At 33.6% G+C, this 27,117-nt stretch overlaps 1 long non-coding RNA gene and 1 pseudogene across 1 annotated transcript; one reads left to right on the top strand and one right to left on the bottom strand.

Annotated features, from left to right (window-relative positions):
• Positions 1–1,257: 1,257 nt before the first annotated feature.
• Positions 1,258–17,028, bottom strand: LOC134280168 (protein CEPU-1-like; annotated as a pseudogene).
• LOC134280167 (uncharacterized) lies at positions 8,071–11,147 on the top strand. Its single transcript, XR_009994849.1, has 3 exons — positions 8,071–8,160; positions 9,983–10,129; positions 11,020–11,147. It is a non-coding gene; the product is annotated as an uncharacterized LOC134280167 (long non-coding RNA).
• Positions 17,029–27,117: the final 10,089 nt, after the last annotated feature.

Raw genomic sequence — 27,117 nt, 5'->3', positions numbered from 1 at the left:
GATTCATAAAAATCTAACGAGCCGTTTTCGAGAAATCGCGTTCACAAAATCAGGGAGAAAAAAAATTAGAAGAAAAACAGTGGAAAATAAACAAACGAATAACAAGAAGGTCTTCCGCTGAAGACGGAAGACCTAATAATAAAAGTGAAAAAGAAACCTAAGAATAACAAGAAGGTCTTCCGCTGAAGACGGAAGACCTTTAATAATAGTGAAAAAGAAACAATAGAATAATAGAAGGGTCTTCCGTTGGAGACGGAAGACCCTAATAATAATAAGAAACCGAGTAAAAACAATATGTTCCCAAACTCCGTTTGGGGAACATAATTAACAATGGAGATTTTTATACTTTATTCCAAAAATTTGATTTTCTGATTTCTAAATATTTTAACTTTTAAGCTTTTACTAAATGAAAAAAAAAATCTGATCAAAAACTGAATTATAATGCTAAAACATAAATCAAACTTCTAAACTCCTTCAATTTGAATGCTCCTGAATTAAAAATGTACAGCAAAAAGACTAAATTAACTGGAGGCATATTTTCGTACCAAATAAAGAGATTTCAAGTTGTTTTTCATTAAGATTTAAAAATTTTAGCAACTAAAAGAAAGAGACACTTAAAAATTTGTTGACTTTAGATATCAACATCAAAGTTTAAATTTTTTAAATGAAAAAGAAATGCATTCATATATTATATACTTATATGTATAAAACAACTGAAATTAAAAAATTAAGCTATGAAAAAAAAATTCGATGTTATTACATGTAGAAATCGAGCTATAATCTACATTTCGTTACAATTTCATAGCTTCCAGCAAGAATAAAAAATGTCCCTACTCCTGTTTTACAAAGGTACTGAATTGTCTAATAATTTTTTGTATGGTTCCCTTGCAACGTTGGATAACTCTCACAGCTTTTCTTTACATGAAAAAAGTGAAAATAATGAACACTGATTGATCTCCATAAAAACCTACAAACAATTACACATATCTGTACACAGAGCCTAAATTTCGACCCCCCCCCCAAAAAAAAAAAATCAAGAGGTGGGATCAGGTACCAGGGTGTTCTATTTTAAAATACAGTACTGGGCCCTAATTTGCAAAAATATAAGATGCAACTTTTATATTGGGGTTTTAAAGGACTTTAAAGAGTAAGAAGGAATTTATTGTCAAATGAACTGTTATTTTAGTGTCATTTGAAGGAAAGGAGATTGTTCTCGGTTTTGAAGTCAACAATATCCCGTCTTTGTAGCTTACTCACCATATAAAATCATAGCCTCCCTATCCCGTCCGAACTTATTAGAAGCAAAACACTCGTACTCCCGAAATCTGAGTCCGATATATTAGTAATTCTTAGACTCAGTTTGATTGTATGTGCCTTTCCTTCAGAATAAATGTCCACCTTGAGTCGCTCGGAGTTGGCGATTTCCCGCCCCTGGAACATCCAGTAGGAAAGAGCCTGCGGGAACGCCGTAATCTCACATAATAGAATTGTCTCTTTCCCTTTCTCTTGGGAAATACGTTTATTTATAAGACTGACTTCAGGCTGAACTGAAAGGGAAAAAAAAGGAATTAAAATGCATGGTATCTGCAATCAATTAAAAGACATTTTTAAAATTGAAGACATTCTAAATTTACTGTAGCTGCAGATCTGTTAACTCTCCGAAAAAAAATATTGATAGACCGGAGAGCTAACGTGCCACCCATTGGGAAAAAACTGTATATTTATTGCGCACAAAACAGTGCGCTCGGTTCTCGGTTTATTTCTCTATGTTTTTAAACTATAATCTCAAAATATAACTAACCGTGTGTTCCTAACATATTCTTTGACTCTTTCCACAATAAAACATTCCTCATAATTGTTGTTAATAGGCCCCTTGGCCCTGATATTGTAATCATCGAACATTTCGCTTATTTATACTGCCATTTTGGTTTCAAGGATAATTTGGTCCAATATGCTTCGTTCAGATGTCAACTACAAAAGTACTTGATAGAGGAAAGAGGATTTTTTTGAAATCTTCCAGTTTATGCAATTTAGGTAAGAATATGGAAGAATTGATCAACAACCGAGCGCACTTTTTTGCGCGCAATAAATATACAGTTTTCAATGGGTGGCACTGTAGCTCTCCGGTCTATCAATATTTTTTTTTTCGGAGAGCTACAGTACTGCAGCTAAATTTACTGTTAAACACTCTAGGATTTTTAATCAGAAGAATTCTACCAATGTACTTGAGGATTCCAACCAAAGAAATTATGCATGAATAGAGAATTGGCCACTAACTTACGATTTATACCAAAATTTAATTCCGCTGATAACTTTAAATTTTATATTAATGTGAAACTGGTTTTAAAATTTTTAAAAGGAATATAGAAAGATATTTTTACACTAGCAATTTTAAACAAAAAGATCAATTTTGCAGAATTTTACAATCAACTTAAGTTTTTTGTCTTAGTCTTAAGTTCTTTTGTAAAACGGGCCTGCAGATATTTTTTAAAGAATAAATATCCTAGACAATCTCAATCCAAATTTTAAAGGACGTACATTCTACAAACACTGCTGTCTCCATTTCTACAGCCGGGGGTACATCATTGGAGGCCACGCACTGGTAGATTCCGTCACAGTACCGACTGACGTTATGTATCACGAGGATTTCACCCTCCATCCCGATCCCTGCAATCAATCAATCAATAAAAATAAACAAATATATTTATAGCAAATACATAAATAAAATTAAGAAAATCAATTTAGATATATATCTGATTTCTAAGAGAAAAAAAATAAACAGCAAAGAAGTGAATATAGTGAAACTTGGTTATATCGAGCTCTAATTAAAACACTTCCTTCTTTTAACGAGGTCATTTTCACTCCTCTCATTGATCAGGAAAAATGGGATAAACAACATCGAACGTTTTAGATAAAATGTGTATTTTCAATTAAACTATCAATTGATAAAATAATCAATGCTACTCTGTAATAATATAATAAATATGATAATATATTTCCAAATTAAAACTAGCGGAACATGTAACTCCTTCTAGAAGACGATAGGTATTAAAAAGATTTTATGTTAACACTGATACCAATGACTTAATTATAATTAAGATTGACCTTATAAAAATGTAAGAGTCTTTGTGAGAGTAAAATGGATCGATATATTTATAGAATGAACAGTTTAGAAATCACAACAGTTGATATTACTTTGGTCAGTGATGCCTAGATAAGAATGTATCGAACCCTTGAATGACTGATAAATGCTTACAAGTTGTTTTTAATAAAGAAAAAAAAATTTTTTTTGTTGCGTTTTGCTGATCAAGAACATTTAATTCTGTTGTTTTATACATGTGATCATATCCCAGGGCTGATTATGCAGAATATTATATAGAGAGAAGGCCCTGTCCGAATTTGAGTTCATTAGTAGTAGTGGACAACACGATCTGTTAGATTAGAATAGTAGATAAGTTAGTAGCATGCAGTGGTCTATAACTGGTTAGTAAAGAGGCCATGCATTTACACAAAGTTTCCACTGGTTTATCAGTGACTAACATCGGTACAGGGGTCAGGGTCTACCTGTTTTCTCGGTCGTGTAAATGCATGGCTCTCTTTCCCCGCTTTCCCGCCGTTCTAGCTCTGATGTAATTAAACCTGTCAATAAACAGTACATTTGACAGGGTAAAAGTGAGTTGTATAAAGTATTAAAACGACTTCCCTCACCTGCCTCCATGGGATTTACGCAGAAAAGAAAAAATCAAACTAGCCATGCCTGTTTTCATAATGCAATAAATTTTATACAGTCATAAGCATTTCTATAAATTATATATATCACTCAGATAGTTGATTTTTATTGCTTACTTTCTTTTTTACTTTCCACTGTTTCCTCCAGAGGGCGCCTGTACCACTTCACGCTCGGCGCGGGAATTCCCGAGACGTTACAGATTACGTTGACTGTTTCCCCTTCCTTTGATAAAATCTCTTTCCTTGTTCCATCTTCATTTTCGTTTAGAATTTGTGGTGGAACTGCATAAGAGAGATGTAATCAAGTTTAATTCTGAGAAAGAATAATTCCATTTTAGAATGCTTCAAATCAGAAAGGAATGAATTTGCTTTAATTCCCTACAATAAATTAATGTCCAGGCTTTGTAATATCATGGACAGCTGCTTTTTCAATAAAAATGAAACTCGAAAATTTACTGAACCTTGTCAATGGTCATATGTCATATTATTTTGTTAAAAAATATTCCGATTGTACACACAAGAACTCTGAAGTGTACATCAAAAAGATGTACGTTCATCACCTGTATGCGGAGTTTATATTTCTCAGTTGATTCGATAGGCAAGAGCTTGCTCTGCATCAAGTTGATGAAACAAGAACATCAGCAGTCTCGTTTAAAGTCATCATTTCGTTAGTGCTATGGTCGATACAATGACCTTGTCTTTGTCAGCAAATACAATTTATCATTGAGTCAAATGCTGACTGACGTTTTTCATACTAATTGTTAGCCGACTACTTACACCCTGAATTGACGACAGATTTTGCATTTTCCCGATCATGACAAGGTCGGCAGGTGATGCTCACTTTTCTATGGTACCTGATCCCACCTCTGATGTTTTGGGGGTCCGCGTTGGCTCTGCTCCTGATTTTTTTTTTTATTGTTTAATGGACTTTTAAGCTTACATACTGTTCATTATCTCTATATATTTCATCTAAACCTTTTGAAAGAATTGCGTTGCAACATTTTACCAATGAAAAAAAAAAATGTTTATTCCCAGAATTAAATGGATGTAGTTTTTGATATCTTATAATGCAATTGCATTAGTATTTATTGATTCTAAAAAAAATAATGTAAGAAAAACCCTCTTAATAAGCTAAAACGCACTAGTACTCCTTTATACGAAAAACAAATATACAAAATTAGACACCTAAACAGAAAGAGTACAAATATTAATTTTTTTAATTTTCAAACGGTAAAATTTTCAGTTAAACAATAATTTTAACCAAAACTTTCATATCTAGAGTGCATTATAGACAAATAAAAGCAACACATTCAACATAATGTTATAAACTCATCATTTGACAGTATTGTAGAAAAATGTGGAAAAAAGATTCCATCAGCTTCATCTAAGAATTTCATAGATTTTTCAATTCTAATTGCTCAATTTTCCTCACAAATCATTGAAATCCTTTTAACGTGTTGAAGAAAATATATACATGGTCATTAGGTACCAGGTTTTCTTTAAAATTTTGGCGAAAGATGTCACGTCTTTGATGTTTTAGTTTTTGTTAATAATCTGCTCTTAGTCTTATAACGTCTAGTTCAATTTAGCCATAATAACACGTTTAGGATTCTTTATATTGTATCTATTTAGGATTGTGGTATTATTGGAATATCAAACAGTCACAATTCTATCTAATGATTTACGATGCATGGTATAGACTAAGTGCACTTTTTTTAGTATAATACTCTTTCATTCATTAGTAAAATTCCAATTCGTCTTATGTTTGTTATATTGTATTCTGACAAATGAAAAAAGATGAAAAACAAACAACAATTCAGTCAGTGAACAAATCATAAACATGGACCCCCAGAAATTTCAGAGGTGAGACCAGGTGCCTTGGAATAGAAGGCATCCCCTGTAGACCGGTCACATACGCCGAAAGCTCTATGTATGGATCAGGTACTTATAGTCTAGTAATCGGAAAATTGCGTGGTCAAATTTAGTACAAAAAGGCCTATATAACAATTAATCAGAAACAAGATATCAAAAGTACGACCCAATGATAGGTTATATTTGCTAATAAAGTCATTATAACGACCAAAAAATTTACGAAACGCTGACTTTAAACGAATTGTTGAAACCCCAGTAACATCAACTTATCTTCAGTAACCTGCTTCGGTTTAATAAATGGATCTTAATCAAAGCAAGCACTTGGTTAGCGATTAAGTTAGGAGACGTTAACACCATATGCAGGTGAAAATGGATTAATACTAGATACATAAGGAACGTTGATTATGAAAAAGCTTAAGTCCTCTCCTTGGTCACACAATTTAGTTGTTAGTTGACCCTTGCCGTCTTAAGTTAGTAAAACGTACGAAACAGGCTTCTTTGTGGTAAACTCTTCATTTCAAGCTAGTTTACTGAGATATATTGAGTCGACATATAAATGAAAATAACTATTGTTAAATGATCAAACGCCTTTGATATATATCAACGTTGAAGGCCGCTGCGAGTTTTTTTTTTCCCATGTAGCAGTTTTTGACGAGGTTCTGCAACAAACTGAGCTCCATCCTGTCAGTTTTTAGCAAACCTATTTTTGTATTCATACGAAGCAGAATTTGTGCAAAATCTTAGGCGTGAAAGGAAGAAAACACTTGCTGTGGTCTACAACTCGACATTTAGATATATCGACGACGTATTGTCAATTAACAATAGTAATTTGCTTTCCTATGTCGATACGATATATCCTAGTGAGTTTGAGATAAACGATACCACAGAATCTTACATATCTGTTTCATACTTGGATATTTTACTTGAAAAAGATATCAATGGTAATCTAACAACCATGCTCTATGATAAACGTGATGACTTTAACTTTTCTATCGTCAACTTCCCTTACTTATGCAGCAATATACCTTCATCACCTGCATACAGCGTTTATATATCTCAGTTGATTCGATACGCAAGAGCAGGGTCAACATATGAACAATTTCTGAAAACGAGAAAACGAGGGAAATCATTGACAAACAAATCGATGAAACAAGAATAGCAGGCAGTCTCGTTTAAATTCGTCATTTCGTAAGTTCTGTAGCGATACGGTGACCTTGTCAGCAAATACATTTTGTCATTGAGTCAAATGCTGACTGACGTTTTTCATACTTATTGTTAGTCCATTATTTAAACACTGAATTGACGACAATTTTTTTCCCTTATTTCCCAAAATAACAAGGAGCACACAGCGGGTGTGACCTGTCGGCAGAGGATGCTCACTCCTCCATGGCACCTGATCCCACCTCTGATGTTTTGGAGATCCGTGTTTGCTTTGTTCCTGTTTTGACATGGAGCACATGGTAGTTGATCGATTGACTGGGTAATTACTCCCTCGTGGTACCAGGCCTGGCGGCCATAAAACGTAGACGAGCTCAATTTTGATCTCCGTCTCACTTTTTCACTATATATTAACTCCTTTGGTAAAATTGAGACTGAGAACAAAAGTGAGCTCATCTGATTTTTATGGCCCCCTGGCCCGATCTCACCTTTGTTATCAGAGGTCCGTGTTGGCCTCTTTTAAGTATTGCATAAATGGTCTTTTGACAATGATCTCTATATATTTTTTATCATTTGTAAAATATAAATAAATATCAAACTCAGACGAATTACATTATGGATGAAAAATATAGAGATAATGAACAGTATTCGATCTCAAAAGTCTATTAAACAATACAAAATAGGAGCAGAGCAAACATGGACCTCTAAAATATCATAAATGGGATCAGGTGGTATGGAGGAATGATCATCTCCTGCCTACCAACCGGTAACACCCGCAATGTGCTCCTTGTCATGATCGGGAAATAACGGGGAAACCCGTTGGCAATTTAGTGTATATATAAAGCTCTAAAAATTAGTATGAAAAACATTAATCAGTACTTGACTTAGTGATATATTATATTTGCTGACAAGGTCATTGTATTCGACCAAAGAACTTACGAATGATGACTTAAAACGAGACCAATGATATTCTTGTTTCAGCAACATGTTTATCAATATATAACCTCGTTTAAAAAATGTTCATACCTAGAGCATGCTCTAGAGAAGAGATATAAGCCCCATATGCAGATAATGAAGATATATTTCTGCATCAATAAGGGAAGTTGACGATTGAAAAGCTACTTTTTTTGTATTGATCACAAACAACTGACTGATCACGGGAATAACCTCTTAAGAGATGTTCAATTCGGGGTCACTGAAAATAAATAATAAATAATAATAATATATATATTGAATCACTCCTTAGGAAACATCCTGTAAATTTCACATCAAGTTTGTGAGGTAATTCGAGAGGTCAAGGTGTTATCAAGATAAACAAGAGTTAAACCTTATCTTTTCTTCATAGAACTTTGTGGACTTCAACCATGATTAAGTTTTTCTTGCTTGCCGTTCTCATTGTAGGTAAGATTCGACTTTCATGAATTTCAAGAACAGTTTCCACAAATAAGCTACTATTCGTCACTATCAGGTTAAAGTGTGGTATTACCCTTGATCCAACATACTCCTCAAGACTACTGGCCTGAGATCTCATAGAAATGTTCATTATTCCCCGTTTGAAAAGTGGAAGGATATATATAGTGATCGAGATGTCCTTCCGTCCGTCTGTTATGCTTTGGGATACCAATCTCTTATCTGCAACTCCTTTTTTTCCACTGAATGAAATTTAATGAGACTGTCACAGAATCTTTGTTACAGTGGTGCCATTGTGACCTCTAATTTTAATTTTTGATCGGACACATACATTGCGTTTCCAAGAGCAAAACATGGACACGTCCATTTCTTCTATAATTTTGAAGGGTGTCCTTATCTCTTATCCGCAAACTCTCCCTATAATGAATAAAATGTAATGGTTCTTTCAGATTCTTTATTACAAATTTTCCACTGTGCACCTCCTATTTTACTTTTGATCTGACATTTATTTCGGGTCATCCGGAGCAAACCATGAACTTCGCCACTATGACTAGATGGGATGCAGGGGTTTCATTTAGTGAGCTCATTGCTCACAGTATCTCCAGTTTGATTTAATATCAAGAGTGAATTTGAATATGATTTTCAATTAAAAATATAAATGTGTGGAGATAACGAACAATATGCAAGCTTAAAGTTCATTTAAACAATACAGATTGGGAGCAGAGCAAACATTGATATCAACAAAATCAGAAAGGGATCAGCTGCTATTGAGGAGTAAACATCACCTATCGACTTGTCACACTCGCTGTGTGCTCTAAGTCATGATCGGATAAACACACAAAAATCGTACAAATTTCATTGAGTAAATAATGGCCTATCAATTGATATGGAAAACATCAGTCAGCATTTAAACAAATGATTAATCTTATTTGCTGAAAAGATCATTGTTTAGACTATATAAGCCTAATTTTGACTTCAATTGAATTCTCATTAACTTGTTGGTCAATAGCTTGCTTTCTTTAAAAAAGTGATTTTAAATACAGCATGCTCCTTCGTATCGAATCAGCTGGAAGAAATATACCCCATCAGAAATGAAAGGGGTTAATTGCTAATAAGTAAGAAAAGTGTTACCGATAAAAAAAAAACAAGTCATCGCGTTAATCAAACAATTTTGTTGTTTTTATTTATACTGAATTTTATTCACAAATAAGAGTGAATGGGATTAGGCAGCAGGCAAAGCCTATTTAAGCCCTCCCCCTGTTTTGTTGTTAGGTCATCACAAACCTCTTTTTCTAGTAAAGCATTCAAAAATGAAACAAATGTGTCAGACTATGGCGTCTTTAATTAATCGACTCGCATACATGAATGGAAGTAACAAATGTTAATTGATAATACTACGTCGATATATCTAAATGTCGAATTGAAGACCACAGCATGTGTTTTTTCTTCTTGTGTAGAAGTTTCTGAATACAACAATAGGTCTGCAAATAACTGGAAGTAATTAAAGATACTAGTATGCGTTCATTCCAATTTGTGAGACTTAGAACAATATAATATAACACCATTAAATATTAATAGCTATACTGAGGACCAGTATTCGTTCTTTACAGATTTCAAGTATTACCTTTTTTTAAAAAAGAAATCTTATAATTACCAAAAATTACTGAATTTTTTGTAATAAAAATTGTACATTAAAATTTTAAATATTAAGTCTCTTCATAAAAAGGTCATTGGTCACTGATGACATTATTTTTTTTAATGTGATGTGACTAAGATAGATCTTAATACACCAACTATCTTTTTCTATATTTAGGCATTAGTGCAGCCCCCATGAGCATGACCATCACACCCCTGACCCCCTCGAACACTCCCAGCTTTGTCATGAGATCCAACACACGGACTGTAGTACCTTTACAACAATGGTAGTGTGTGCCTCAAATCATCACACCTATCAGAACAGGTGAGGCAACAGGTGGCAATCACCTTTTCAAAGGTAAAAAGATAGGTGAAACAATAACAGGTAACAAATATAGCACCTGATCTCTGATCATCACACATACAGCACTGTATCACAGGTGAGACTACAGGTGGAAATGAATCAGATGAAGCAAAAACAGGTAAAAAATTGAGGACAGTACCTGCTACAGGTGTGGCAACAACAATTGACCAAAGGATTACAATTCCCATTCAATAAAAAGTATCAAATGTTGTAAGACACCTGTTAAAGGGAAGACAATAAACAAACAAAGCACGGGTATCCTAACAAGTAAAGGCATTTCCAGCAAATAAATGACAAATGTTAGAGCATTAGTTGATGCATGTTGGGTGGCACATTTCAAATAAAATGCAAAAACATGTGACCAATTGATGAAATCTACAGGAAAGGTTGTCAACAAATGATAACAAAGTCAAGTTAAAGTCAAGTTAGCACAGAAGGTGATACTTGTCAAGCTACCTAAGTAGATGGCATCAATCAAGTTACCACAGGAAGTGATCACAGTAAAGTTACTACAGTGGTTTGCTGTCAAGTTTTCAGCAGCAGGTAGTAAAAATCAAAAGACCACAGCTATTGGTTGAAGTCTTAGTTGACGAAAGCAGTTGGTAACGGTTGGGTTACACCATTAAGTGGTAACATTAAAGATACCACAAGTGTGTCATTTTTATTAACTACACCAAATAGTCAGACACGTATCAAAACAGGCGAGTCACTCAAACAAGCACAACGGGTTAAAGTCTATTAGACAGCAGCATTTTTAAAGGAAAGATTAATTTTGGTTAAGAGGTTATTGTCTTGAATAATTTTTAAAGATGACCATATGCATTCTCTATTCTTTGTTTTGCTTTTTTCAGCTGTGAATTTGCCAAAGCTGAGTGCAAACATCATCATGAAGGGCTAACTCTGGAGGCGGTGCACTACGGCGAATGTCTACATCACGAACATGGTCACAAAGCGTAAAATAAATTAACCTAAAATCACACCTGCCGATCGTTTTTTCGAAGCAAATTTTCTTTTAAGGAGGCTTCAACATATAACCCCAAATTAACCATCAGAAACTTATTTTTTAGATATGGTATCACATCTTTGGCAAAGAAAAAATTCATACATTTAAGTTTTGAAATTTGTCATTTTGTATATCTTTATATGGAGCTCTTCTTTTAAAGGAGATCAAATTTTCTTCTTTACGTATATGTTTCTGTGTCAACAACTGGCCGCCTTACACGTAGTTGACAACTACAACGTAACTGGTTGTAGCAGTCATGCTGCCTCAACTAATGTCGTGATAAGTGGTATATTCCACCCATTTTATCAATCAAACAGAAATTAAAGTAATATACGAGGGTTGTCCCGTAAAATCGTGGTCAAAGCGTTTTTCTCAAAAAGTAATGGGCGCACCGAGCTGAAATTTTCAGTAAATGTTTATTCATCATATTTAAGTGCATCATTATGTTTTTGATAATATATAGACAAAAATAAAGATTTTAATCTTGCTTGAATGTGCACAGGGTACGATCCTACGGCGCACAGTAAAAAAAACGTTGTTATATTAGAGAATACACAAAAATTAATTCGTAATAAAAGTTTTCAATACATAAGATTGGGACGAAAATTATCATAATTCGATTCCTTAATAAATTATTTCGTCTTTATTAAAATTTCAAGGCATTTGGTTAATTTTTGGCATAAAATTGGAAAGTGATAAACATAATGCTAAAAAAATAGCGATTTTTGATGACGTTACGCGCACCGGAGAGCAGTTCAGTTAGATTTGGATGTTGTAATGATACCTTAAGAGACTTTAAATGATAACAGAAGAAAGAAAATATGATCACCAGATCTTTAGAATACAAATAAAATGGAAGTTTTCTTAGCGAATTCTTTTTGATTGAGTCTCAGGTAGTACAAAATATACGGACAAACTGCTATTGTAATAGCATAAGACACTGTCAATGTCGACCGTTGATATGAGATTCTCTGCTATTTAAATGCTGGTGAGAATACTGTCCAAAACGTGCTAATGAATTTTTGAAAGATTGCATGTGTGTGCCAGATGGGTTCCTTATCTGGTTATAGACACTCACTTATGTGAATCAATGGAATTTTTAAATTTAAGTCTTATCCAACTTTATGTCAAAGATGAAACGTGACGCTGTTTTAAAACGTTATCATCCGTGCGCCGTAGGGCGATACAATACATGACATAACATCTAATAATTTGTTTATTTATGCAGATATCTATTTGAAATTTGCTCTGTATATATTCATAATATATGTACTAAAAAGTAGTGAAAATTTCAGAACGTAAAAATGATTATTTTTCAAACTACACAACTTGTCACGATTTTATGGGACAACCCTCGTATATAGTCATGCATATAATAGTGATGGTTTATTGTCCTTCTTTTGTAAGATTCCAACATGGAACAAAACCAGGAAGCATGCGCTGCATAAAATCGGAATATAAAACTTACCTAAAACATTGAGTTCAAGTTTTGATTGGATGGGTGTTGATTTGACATATATAGCGCCCTCTATCTTTAACTTTGACGTCGCGAATTAATAAATTCCAATCTCTGGTATAAGGTCTATCGATTCCAATTCTATCGTCATCAATGATTCGGTTTATGTCAAAAGTCAATAATGTTGAGTAAACAACCTTCAAAAAGTAATGTTAATTACAATAATCACACCAGGAAAATACTTATTGTAGTATTTCGGCTGTAAATTATTCAAATAAGACATTTTAAAGGAATAAGACATTATACACTTTCAAGATTGCTCATCAATGATGTTCAAGATTTGACCTTTCTGCAACCGTACCTTATGTTCTCCAAGAAACTCAACCGAACACGGCAATATCGCGGTTTTACCCACCACGACTGTAATGTTGATAACTGGGACGTCAAAACTCGGCTCCAGAGCGAAAATATCTACAGGAAAGAGGGAAAACATTTTATTATGTAAACAGGAAAGCATGCAAGGACACTGAGTAATAGGGAGATTGACCATGAAATATATAATCTCAAAATGTATATGAATATTGGTATGTACAGCCACACGGGGTACATGCAGGTATTTTATTATTAATGAATAGTAACTTGTTGTGAGATTTTATTTTCATGAGCAGCTCATGAAAATAAAATCTCACAACAATCATACTACTATTCATTAATAATAAAATACCTGCATGTACCCCGTGTGGCTGTACATACCCGGGTATATCGTAAGTTATATGTTAAATATCTCAGACCATCACCAAATAAAGCAGGTAAACATATATCATGTGATGTTAATCCCAATACAATATCATCAAGTGAATATGTTTCATAAGTTATATTTAAGGGGGCCGACTATAGTTTTATTGTGTGAAAACTGCAATAGCGAAACTCTTTATTTTTAAACCATATATAACTTACATTAACTGCAGTGTACATGCAAAGTTTGGGGGAAATCTACCAACCAGATATTTTTGAGGGACCGTCTCAAAATACAAGTACATTCACTATAGGATTATATAGGAAGATGCCAATTTTTAGCACTTTAAAGCAAACTATACAAATACTACAATAGACATTTTGTTCAAACTATAATATTTGATGAGTAATACTATATTATACAATATATGTAAGAAACACAAAATTCTACCGTCTTGTTACCAGAGGGGGCATCTCAAAATGCATAACATTAGCAATTTTTACTATTTTCATAGACTATCACAAAATATGACGTACACAATGGATTCTCATGAAAACATGATACAAATATTAGAGATATTCTCAAATTTCTACGTTTTAAATTTCAAGAGCGTATTTTATTACTTTTTCTTTTAAAATATTTTTATTACCCCTTTCTTTAAGAGCTACAGATTACTATAACGTCAAAAACACTGCAACGACGTCAACCTACCTATCAATTACAAAATCGGTTAAAAAATCAGTTATATCAAATTGTAATTACATTTTTATACCTATAATTTCTTAATTTTGTTTAATGTTAATAATTAAGCGAAAAAAGTTGCATTAAAACAGTAAATATGCTACATTTTACTATGATGCGCAAAATATTGCGCAATGGAAACTACAGTCAGCCCCCTTAAATGTAATTAAACTAATAGCACATGTGTTAGCTATACTTAAAAAAAATTGCTGATAAACAAATTACATATAATTATATCAAAATAAAATTCTATCTCTTTTTTGTAACATACATGTATATCCAACTAAGTAATATTTCTGAAAGTAAAAAAAAATACACTTATAGCATACAATATGGTGAAGATAAACCTGTGGTAGTAGTAACCTGGTGAGCAAGCATTGCCCGGAACCCTATATACTGGCGACGCAGAATGGAGAGGATAAAATGTCAGTTTTTAAAATATAAATAGTTTTTTGAAGAAAGAAAAACACATATGAAAATTGTGATAATTAGATATTATTGCATTCAGAACACAGAGGAAGAATCCATCATAGGGAAAACAATCTATCAAAATAGTATACCGTAAAAATATTCTGGACGCGTTTAGAAAGAGATAAAATCGCCTTCCTTGTCATAAAACTGCTTACAACCATCGATTTTTGGAGGATCTTATGATTTTCAAGGGAAAAAGAATATCTTGCCAGTTTTTATTACGCGGGCCCCTTACACCATCAGCAAATCAGTACTAAAGCTATTTACTGCTGCAACCTAGCCGTATATTTGACGATAATCGAATTCACGGAGCGGGGTTAATGGATTTACATGTAATTTCAATTTTCCTTTAAGACAAGGAGCTTCATCACGTTATCTTTTGTGTCACAAACGTGTTGTCGTTCAGTGCATCTTTTTCTCTAAAGACGTAAGGGGCCTTTTTATCATCCTAACACGACACACGAGGTGGCGGGAGAGAAAGTTTTGACGTCCCTTGAGACTTTCCTCAGACATACAGACAAACGAATCTTGCTAGTAAAGTTTAATTTAGATAAGAATAAATGACATTCAGTCTTAATTATGTAATATAACATTTGGTAGAATCTTGTGCATTTTTTGGGAAGGATTATCATATTTACGTCATCGTATATCAAAGAATATTACAAGAAAATAGAAAAAATGATGATGAGAGCTAGAGTGTGAATCAAAAATATAAGAAAACTAGCTTTGAGGTATTGATAAGAAGAAAAAAGGTTCTTTTTCTAATTTATTGAAACATTTGAAACTATGTTTTGAAATATATGCAATTTGGGATATACACAGACATATCTAACCTTTGTCGTTCATGTTGATCAACATCAATTTTAAAAACTTCACAAAATTAATTTTTAGCTGATCTCGATCTCTCCCTCTCTCTCTCCCTCTCTCATGTACTCAAATATTTGGCCCACTAAAATAAACATCCCTTTTCCCTTGTATATAAAAAAATGCAACCATGAATCACCGGAAGCCCCATGTCGTGATCAACGGTTTACGGTATAAAAGTGACGATGTCGTGACCAATAGTTGTACGGTAAGTGTGAGCATGAGACACAAGAACGAGGTCCCAAATACGTTTTAGTGAATCTGAATTTTAGATTTCCCTGGTCATGACAAGATTGCGTGGAAAAGCCGGTTAACTGGCAGGAATAGGGAGAGAAAATAGTTTTTGGATACCTTGGGATACAATTTATTGATTTCTAGAATAAACAATTTAGACAAGTCCTACACAATTACGACTACCGTCTGTTTTCATTTCGTCTCCAAATAATTGTTTTCATTTCTTGAAGGCAAAATTGGCCTACGTATCCATGAAATTGCAGACAAGATGACTTAATTACTGTTTCTAAGTGAAAAGTCTTGGAAAAAAACGTAACAAAAGCTAGTAGTGTTTGTGTTCTACTTTGAGATGGTGGTGTAACAATATACGAAGGAATACATGTTTCATCATTTACAAATATGAAAAAAATATTTTTGAAGAAAAAAAATCATTAAGTTACGATTATCATTCTTCAGTGAAGAGCAAAATTGTAATATTATTCGTATAATATAAAGTTTAATTGTTAGTAATGAATAGTTCATTTTTCTTTTCTTCAAGAACGAAACAAAGGAAATGTCAGCTTTTGCCTCATTTTCTTAGGTATATTGCTATAGCCAAACAAATGCTAAAACGCAGATTTTTAATCTAATTTAAAAAATTTTCAAAATCTCTGATAAAATTATATATTGTTTTTTGATGTCCGTTGGCTTTTGAGAGCGTGCAATTCCAATATGAAACAACAATTTGCAAAAGACATATGAAGATTAGAACTTATTGGACACAGTGTAATACTTGACAGAGTAATTAGAATTAAAACTAGAATTAAAACCTGAACTGTCGGAAGACCACCCTCCGACAAAGTATAACCGGTTTACCAGAATACCTGTGTTTAAAAGAGATACAATGTGTATTATCTAGGGTGTGAATAAAAAGTGCCATCCAGAAGTGTCATCGTTGAAACCTACGAGTGCTTATATAAATACAATACATTTCTATAATTCTATAAGTGGTGCTGTGTTCCTGGTGGCTCAGTGCGTCGTTCATGCTGCTTGCCCTTTAGATGCCAGCTAATGAACATTTACTCGCGCAGAAAGTCGCAGAGCATTTGCTTGAGAATGAGAGACGAATGACAAGTGCCAAACCACAAGACACTAAAGGCGAGAACTAAATCTAATTACACAACAAAATGATCGTAGATTTCAATATTGATAGCTCAAACATCGGTCTTTATAAAGTTAAAAAAAATATAATTTGTGATCCAGGCTTTAATTTTTCGCAGATTTTGGAGTACGTTTTCGCCTTTTGTGATTGTGATGCTTTCGCATGCGCAAACCTTCCAGATCATATGGAATGGTAGCATCCTGTAGGCAACCTCCTAAAAGATTAATAGAAATGATTATAATTTAAAAGGGGCAACCTTAATTATAAGATGTAAAATGAAAATAGATGTTGGTGAAAAATTTTCTGAGGAATTCTGTAAAGTGCTGAAAAAAAAAAACTTTTTTTATTTATAAATATTGTATGTTAGATTATGTGTCAGGTAATCAGCAATAATAAAATTCAATTCTTTTTGCATTCTGGAACCTTCAGTTGCAATTCCTACAAAACAAAACAAATCAATGGTTTGTATAGATGTATTTAAATAAAAAAAAACTTCTAATTTAAAATCCACCAAAACTTTAAACTGTTCATTTCTTAATCATTCTTAATCACTGTCATTGTCAGTGACAGAGCACTATATAATGTTCAGGTTAATTTGAATCACCAGGAAAATATGTTCATACAATAATCATACTTTAAGTTCTTGAGGGTATTTTTTAGTCATACCCTTGTAATATATTGATGCAAAAGGATATTATAGAACCTCACCAAAACGGTCAATTGTAAGAAACACATTTACACAAAATATATATATCGTATTTAGCAAATAAAAAATCTGAATGAGAATAACTTCTCTCAAAAATGTCCTTATATCATGGAGCACAGTACTTTGAAAATTATTCATTTCTATTCATACTGTCAATGGAAAGATTTTTCAAATGGGTTCAGGGGCCTTCTACCTGTTTTCTCTTCGTTCTCATAAAATTTTCGAAAAAAAATAAATAAATGATGCTATTATTTAAATCTATGTCTGGAACTTTTGCTGTATACGTATTTTTAGTGCCTATTACATAGAGATTACATGATCAGTACGTACTGGTTCCCGTTGACAAAGCAGGTAGCAACATTGTTTTCGTTTGTAAAGCTCATTGTATCTTTGAAGAACATGGATTTAATTTTACAAGTGTAATCCAACTTATATTCACAGAGCGTTCCCTTTCCAAGGAAGAAATTCATCAAAATTGTATGTCAGTTATGAATATTTTTAATATCTCAAACAACCATTAGTTAATTTGAATTACCATATCTATATTGGCTTTCGAAACTTCACAAAATCCTTACAAAGATACAAATCGGACTCCGATTAATGTTCAACCAAGCCTCTTTTTTGCCCCTCACTAAGATATTAACAATAGTGAAGGAGAAACTTCAAGAGTACTGTACATGTGAAACAATATATTCGAGGAGTGGTGTAAATCAGATGTGGATACTTAAATATTTTAAGGAACATTTGCAAAATTTGAAATCACAAGACTTTACCAAAAGTCAGCAGCTTAAGAACTTTCGACTTTGCAACTTTATACACAACCTATCCCCACGATAAACTTAAGTGCAGGATTTTCGATATCATTGACAGCTGCTTTATCAAGAAAAATGGAACTCGTAAATTTACTTAGCTTGTCATTGGTCATTTGTTAAATTATTATGTTAAAAAACATTCTGATTATACACACACTTAAGTACTCTGAAGATGACATCAAAAAGATTCTTGCGTTTCTACGTGGTTTTGGTGACCAGGTCTTTCCACAATCTACTGGAATTCCCATTGCTACCAATTGCACACCGTTATTGGCAGATATTTTTTTTATTCATATGAAGCAAATTTGTCCAGAATCTTATACGTCGCAAGAAAATAAAAACATTTGCTGTTGCCCTCTACTCGACATTTAGATATATCGACGACGTATTGTCTATTAACAATCGTTATTTCCATACTTATTTCGGAGACAAAAGATACCACAAATTCTGAAACATATGTTTCATATTTAGATATTTTTTTTTTATATATTTTATACTTGAAAAAGACGTTAATGGTAATCTAACAAATAAGTTCTATGATAAATGTGATGTCTTTAAATCGTCAACTTCCCTTACTTATGCAGCAATTATACCTTCATCACCTGCATACGGAGTTTATATATCTCAGTTGATTCGTATATGCTCTACCTATATACAATTTCTAAGAGAATGTAAATTATTGACAAGTTAATGAAACAAGAATATAAACAGTCTCATTTAAAGTCACCATTTCGTAATATCTGCGGCCACTACAACGACCTTGTCAGCAAATACAATTTATCATTGACTCAAGTGCTGACTGAAGATTATCTACTTTTTGTTAGTCCATTATTTACAACGGTTTTTTCCGTTATTTCCCGATCATGACAAGGATCACACGGCAGGTGTGACCTGTCAGCAGGGGGTGCTCACACTTCAATGGCACCTGATCCCAACTCTGATGTTTTGGAGGTCTGTGTTTGTTATTCTCCTATTTTGTATTGTTTAAAGGACTTTTGAACTTGAATAGTGTTCGTTATTTCCATATCTTTGATCTAGACAACTTTCCAAAATTTTGCTTGGCAACCCTCGTATTGTTGCCTAAGTAAGGGAAATTGTCTATTAATACGTTAAAGTCATCACTTTTATCATAAATCTAGGTTGTTAGATTACAATTAACGTCCTTTTTAAAACAAATATCCAAATATCGAATAGATGTACCAGACTATGGGGTATCTTTGATTACAAGCTCACCGGGACATATTATGTCGACGTATAAATTGAAAAAACTTTTGTTAAATAACAATGTTGGCCACATTTTACTGTTTATTATTTTTCATTCGCGAGAGTTTTATTTTCGCGCAATTACGCAATACAATGTGATCGCGAAAAACTCCATTCTCGAATAAAAAATAGTATTCTTTTGGATTAATAACCCCAAATCGTAAAAAAAAATGTCTCGCGTATAAAGAGTATTGACTGTGTCGGGAAAATAAGGTGTCGCGAAAAAAAAGTGATCCACAGTATTTTAATGTAGAGTTGAAGCCCACAGGTAGTGTTTTTCTTCTTTTCATGTATAAGATTTTGAGCGCATTCTGCTTCATATGAATACAATGATAGGTCTGTTAATAGCGGGACGCAACTTCAGAGTTCTTGTGTGTATAATCAAAAATGCCTTTTTAACCAGACAATTTTGCAAATAACAAATGACAAGGTAAGTAAATTTACGAGTTACATTTTTATTGAAAAAGCAGCTGTCAATGATGTCAAGTAAGCCTGGACTTTAATCTATCGTGGGAAATGGTTGTATAACGCATTTTCATTCCATTTACTAGTACATGATCCTTAGAGCCCCACCTAGATACCGAGCTCTGATCATGAAACCATGAATTTCAAAAATGGTAAGTTTAGGGCTCAGTGATTATTATGTTCCCCAAACGAAGTTGGGGAACATATTGTTTTTACTCTGTTTCTTATTATGTTCCCCAAACGAAGTTGGGGAACATATTGTTTTTACTCTGTTTCTTATTATTATTATTATTATTTTTCTTCCTGGGAAAATTTTGTACTTGAGTGATCTTGTAAACTACACATCTGACTAAGGTAAAATGTTTTTAGGGTCAGTAGACATGTTATGTAGATTTGTCGAACAAAGGTCATTTTGCGCGCACGTGCTTGCAAGAGCGCGCACGTGCAACACTTGAAATGACCGACTTAATTGTTATAGGCATAACTTTTCACATTTTTGATGAAATGCTTTGAAACTCATAATATAAGGATATATTTGTGACATAAACAATATGACATGGTCAAAATAGCAAGATCTCACGCACATGCATGTGCGCTTCGCTCTGATTGGCTGAAACTAGAGTCTCTATATCTTTCTTGTTTCTTGACGACATTCTTTGAAATTTTGAACATAGCCATGCATTAAGATATCCTACAACCTGATATATAGCAATTATCATGAAAACACGTGCATGCACGTGCGATGTAATCTGATTGGCTGAAACTTTAAATAGCTATAACTCCCTTGGTTGTCAACCAAACAGGATGGGATTTGGAACATTGATAGATATAATGAACTTCTACTAGAAGGTATGGTCACCATGCACATGCATAGACGTGCGTGTACGTGCTCTGCAATCTGATTGGCTGAAACTTTAAACAGCTATAAATCCCTTGGTTTTCAACCAAACAGGATGGGATTTGGAACATAAATACACATGTATATATAAAGGACTTCTACAAGAAGGTATGGTCACTATCCAATGCATACATGTGCGTTTACGTGCGCGGCAATCTGATTGGCTGACTCCCTTGGTTTTCAACCAAACGGGGTTGGATTTAGAACATAGATAGATGTAATGGACTTCTACAAGAAGGTATGGTCACCATGCTCATGTATGCACGTGCGTGCATGTGAAATGGGTAAAATCAAAAATACACTTGAATGAGCGTTTTTTTTTTTTTTTTATACTTTTGGATTAAATACTTTAATATTTAGCATATTAAAATATATTGATTGTGTAGACAATATGATATGGTCATTACGCACATACATTCACATGCGCAAGTGTGCAATGATAAAATTTGAATGAACATGGTACGCTTCTGAGTAAACGTTGTTAAAGTCTCAAATGCATAGAGTTTGTCTTATTTTATTAAGCTTACAGGGAATATGAATATAAAAGGGAGTTGGGGAGCGTTTGGGGAACATCTGTAACGGTCCCCGTTACAATTAGCACTAGTTATTAGGGTCTTCCGTCTTCAGCGGAAGACCCTTCTATTATTCTTATGTTTCTTTTTCACTTTTCTTATTATTATTATTATTCTTTTTTTCTGCACAAATTTTGTGCAGGAGATTTCTTAGAGATGGTTGGATGGATTTGCTTCAAATTTTCAGGGATGTTGCAGGATAATCTGAAGTTTATACCGGCTGAAGGATTTTGTGAAAATCACTTCCGGTCTAGAGTTATCGCCTTTTTATCAAAATTCAGAGGACCTCCTTGTCCGTTCATTTTCTCGAAAACGGCTTGAGCTAGAGCGCTGAAATTTTCAGTGATGATAGAGGACATGTCCCCATGTTACTGGGAGTTCGGATAGTTTCCGGAAGTACCTAGTATGGAAGTTCGGTAGGGGTCAAAATTTAGGACACGAATCACGAGTGATTTTTTGAGACATTTTGCATCATATCTTTAAAAGTATAAATATTTTGTTAGAAGATACTGAACATCATTTGTGCAGAACAAAGAGATCTTTCAAATGATATCAAGAAAAAAAACGCTGGCTCAACACATTAGGGGCAGAAAGGGGCCAAAAGTCTTTAATCGATAACTTTTTATCAGTTAATATTTTGTAAGATAATACTGAAGCAAAAATGTTTATCTCAACAATCTACAGCTATATATTATAATTTTTATGACGTATGGTACATAATTAGGGGCCACAAGGGGCCAGAATGCCAAATCTTTGACGCTTTATATCTCGAGAATGAGAAATATTTTGATAAGTAATATTGAACAAAAGATGTTCAAAATGATGTTCTGAACAATATGCAACCTTTCATTTTTCGCTAAACGTTCCCATTAGGGAGTTGAAGGGTTGGCCCCTAAATATTTCTTTTGCGAATAACTCGAAAACGAAAAAGAATCTCTGAATAGTTGTTGAACAAAAAGTGCTCAAAATCCTATGAGCTTTAAGATGAAATCCAGAAAAAGGGGCTGGACACTCAAATTCAGGGGCCAAGAGGGGCTAAAAGTCTTTTTTCGATAACTCTTTAACAGTCAATATTTTGCTATACATTACTGAAGCAAAAATGTTTATCTAAACAATCTACAACTGTATATTATGATTTTTATGTCATATATTACATAATTAGGGGCTACAAGGGGCCAGAATGCTAAATCGTTAATGCTTTATATCTCGAAAGTGAGAAATATTTTGACAAGTATTATTGAACAAAAGATGTTCAAAATCATGTTCTGAACAATATGCAACCTGTCATTATTCGCTAAACGTCCCCATTAGGGAGTTGAACGGTTGGCCCCTAAATATTTCTTTTGCAAATAACTCGAAAACAAAAAAGAATCTCTGAATAGTTGTTGAACAAAAAGTGCTCAAAATCTTAAGAGCTTCAAAATGAAATCCAGGAAAAGGGGCTGGGCACTCAAATTAAGGGCCAAAAGGTGCCAAAAGTCTTTTTTCGATAACTCTTTAACAGTCAATAATTTGTAATACATTACTGAAGCAAAAATGTATCTCTCAACAATCTACAACTGTATATTATGATTTTTATGTCGTATATTACATAATTAGGGGCTACAAAGGGCCAGAATGCTAAATCTTTGACGCTTTGTATCTCAAAAGAGAGAAATATTTTGATAAGTAATATTGAACAAAAGATGTTCAAAATCATGTTCTGAACAATATGCAACCTTTTATTTTTCGCTAAACGTCCCCATTAGGGAGTTGAAGGGTTGGACCCTAAATATTTCTTTTGCAAATAACTCGAAAACAAAAAAGAATCTCTGAATAGTTGTTGAACAAAAAGCGTTCAAAATCCTAAGTGCTTTAAGATGAAATCCAGGAAAAGGGGCTGGACACTCAAATAAGGGGCTGAGGAGGGCCAAAAGTCTTTAATCGATAACTCTTTAGCAGTCAATATTTTGTTATACATTACTGAAGCAAAAATGTTTATCTCAACAATCTACAACTGTATATTATGATTTTAAAGTCGTACATTACATAATTAGGGGCCACAAGGGGCCAGAAGGCAAAGTCTTTGACGCTTTGTATCTCAAAAGTGAGAAATATTTTGATAAGTAATATTGAACAAAAAATGTTCAAAATGACGTTCTGAACAATATGCAACCTTTCATTTTTCGCTAAACGTCCCCATTAGGGAGTTGAAGGGCTGGTCCCTTAATATTTCTTTTCCGAATAACTCGAAAACGAAAAACAATATCTGAATAGTTGTTGAACAAAAAGTGTTCATAATCCTGAGAGCTTTTAAATGTTATGAAGAAAAAAGCGCTGATCCCTAATATTAGGGGCCGTGAGGGGCCAAAAGTCGATTTTAGAAGTCTTTATTTTTCAATGTCTTTTTACAGAATATGGAAAATCATTACTTAAGAATGAAAATCTCAATCAAAATCTGATCTCATCTCATCAAGAATTGAACGGAAGACACACTCGTTGCTCGCAACGAGATCGTATCTAGTTATGTTCCCCAAACGTAGTTGGGGAACATATTGTTTTTACTCTGTTTCTTATTATTATTATTATTATTATTATTATTATTATTCCTGGGAAAATTTTGTCCTCGAGTGATCTTGTAAACTATACATCCGACTAAGGTAAAATGTTTTTAGGGTCAGTAGACATGTTATGTAGATTTGCCGAACGAAGGTCATTTTGCGCGCACGTGCTTGCAAGAGCGCGCACGTGCAACACGAGAAATGACCAATATAATGGATATTACTGTAACTCTTCTTTATATGGAAGAATTTTTTTGAAACTCATAATATAAGGATACATTAGTAGTATAGACAAGATGGCATGGTCAAAATAGCAAGATCTCACGCGCATGCACGTGCGCTTTGCTCTGATTGGCTGAAACTAAAGTCTCAATATCTTTCTTGTTTCTTGTCATAATCTTTTGAAATTTTGAACATAGTCCTACATTATAAAAATCTACAGCATGATATATAAAAATTTCCATGAAAGCATGCGCATGGGCGCGTGCTGCAATCTGATTGGCTGAAACTTTAAATGGCTATATCTTCTTTGTTTTTTGACGAAATGCATTGAAATTTGAAACATAGTCATGTATTGGGATATCCTAAAATATAAAATAGGAAAAAAATCATGAAATCACGCGCATGCACGTGTGCTGCAATCTGATTGGCTGAAACTTTATATGGCTATATCTCCTTTGTTTTTTGACGAATTGTTTGGAATTTTAAAATATAGTCATTCATTTAGATACCCTTCAATAGGATAAAGATAAAAATTTATGAAATCACGCGCATGTATGTGTGCTGCAATCTGATTGGCTGAAAATTCAAATGGCTATAACTCCTTTGTTTTTCAATGAAACAGGATGGGATTTAGAACATAGATAAATACAAGGGACTCCTAAAAGAAGGTGTAGTCATTATGCACGTGCGTGCACGCGAAATGCGTAAAATTAAAAATACATTCGAATGAATGTATTTTTTAATACTTATGGATTAAATGCTTTGATATTAAGTATATTAAAATTTTAGATAGTGTAGACAAGATAATATGGTCGTTACGCAAATGAACACGCGTGCAATGCCTATTTTTAAATATATTTTGTATTTTTCTGGAAGACTTTCATTAAGTCTAAATTCCATAAAGTATTTCTTATTTAATAGAGATTACAGGGAATATGGCACCAAAAGGGAGGTGGGGAGCGTTTGGGGAACATCTGTAACGGTCCCCGTTACAATTAGCACTAGTTATTATTATTATTATTATTCCTGGGAAAATTTTGTCCTTGAGTGATCTTGTAAACTACACATCCGACTAAGGTAAAATGTTTTTAGGGTCAGTAGACATGTTATGTAGATTTGCCGAACAAAGGTCATTTTGCGCGCACGTGCTTGCAAGAGCGCGCACGTGCAACACATGAAATGACCGATTTAATTCATATAGGCGTAACTTTTTAAATTTTTGATGAAATGCTTTGAAACTCATAATGTAAGGATATATTAGTAATATAGACAAGATGATATGGTCAAAATAGCAAGATCTCACGCGCATGCACGTGCGCTTTGCTCTGATTGGCTGAAACTAAAGTCTCAATATCTTTCTTGTTTTTTGACGAAATCCTTTGAAATTTTGAACATAACCATGCATTAGGATTTCCTACAACATGATATATAGAAATTATCATGAAAACACGTGCATGAACGTGCGCTGCAATCTGATTGGCTGAAACTTTAAATAGCTATAACTCCCTTGGTTTTCAACCAAACAGGATGAGATTTGGAACATAGATATATAAAATGGACTTCTACAAGAGGGTATGGTCACCATGCACATGCATACACGTGCGTGTACGTGAGCTGCAATCTGATTGGCTGAAACTTTAAACACTTATAACTCCTTTGGTTTTCAACCAAACAGGATGGGATTTGGAACATAGATATATATAATGGACTTCTACAAGAAGATACGGTCACCATGCACATGCATACACGTGCGTGTACATGCGCTGCAATCTGATTGGCTGAAACTTTGAACAGTTTTAACTCCTTTGGTTTTCAACCAAACGGGATGGGATTTAGAACATAGATATATTTAATGAACTTCTACAAGAAGATACGGTCACCATGCTCATGTATACACGTGCGTGCATGTGAAAGGGGTAAAATCAAAAATACACTTGAATGAGCGAATTTTTTTAAATACTTTTGGATTAAATACTTTAATATTTAGTATATTAAAATATATAGATTGTGTAGACAAGATGATATGGTCATTACGTACATGCATTCACATGCGCACACATGCAATGCTAAAATTTGAATGAGTATGGTACATTTCTGGGTAAACGTTGTTAAAGTCTCAAATGCATAGAGGTTGTGTTTGTTAATGAAGCTTACTGGGAATATGGCACCAAAAGGGAGTTGGGGAGCGTTTGGGGAACATCTGTAACGGTCCCCGTTACAATTAGCACTAGTTATCATAACAATATCAAAACGTTTAACTTTTTAATGTCCTGGAATGAAGATTTTTTTTTAAAGATTCCATTAATTTTATGGTTTTGACCCCATCTCTCATGCCAAATGCAGACGGGACAATGAAATTCATTTTGTCTTTTTTCCTTTGCCATTAGATGCTATATACCGAAATTGGTTGAAATAGATTCAACCATTTCAGAGAAGAAACTGAAAATATTTTAAAGTTTACGACTATGATGGGCAGTTTCCATCCGAAATCTTGTAATCAAATAATGAAACATGTAGTCATTTAATAAAGTAATAAATGATTCAAAACGTTTACACATTTTATCTTCAAGGTCTAGACACTGCAACAGTGTTTTACGATGCTTTTACACTGTAATCTCTCTGATCTTATGGTTTTGTATTATTCCTTTTAATACTGAAGCGTGACATCTCTGATTTGATGCATGTATTTATGGTTTATAAGTACAATTTTACATGGACGCACAATAAGTAGTGTACGTGAGCAAAATATAACTAGATTTGCTTTACTGCTTGTCATATGATTTGAAACATAAGCTGGTCTGTCCAAAGGAAATTTTATTAGCCTC

Source organism: Saccostrea cucullata, unplaced genomic scaffold (genome assembly GCF_032062105.1).
Source record: "Saccostrea cucullata isolate Sc308-1 unplaced genomic scaffold, CSIRO_AGI_Scuc_v1 ctg5647, whole genome shotgun sequence".
Lineage (NCBI taxonomy): Eukaryota > Metazoa > Mollusca > Bivalvia > Ostreida > Ostreidae > Saccostrea > Saccostrea cuccullata.
Note: the sequence above shows the minus strand (reverse complement) of the source record. Positions and strands in the feature narration are given on the sequence as shown.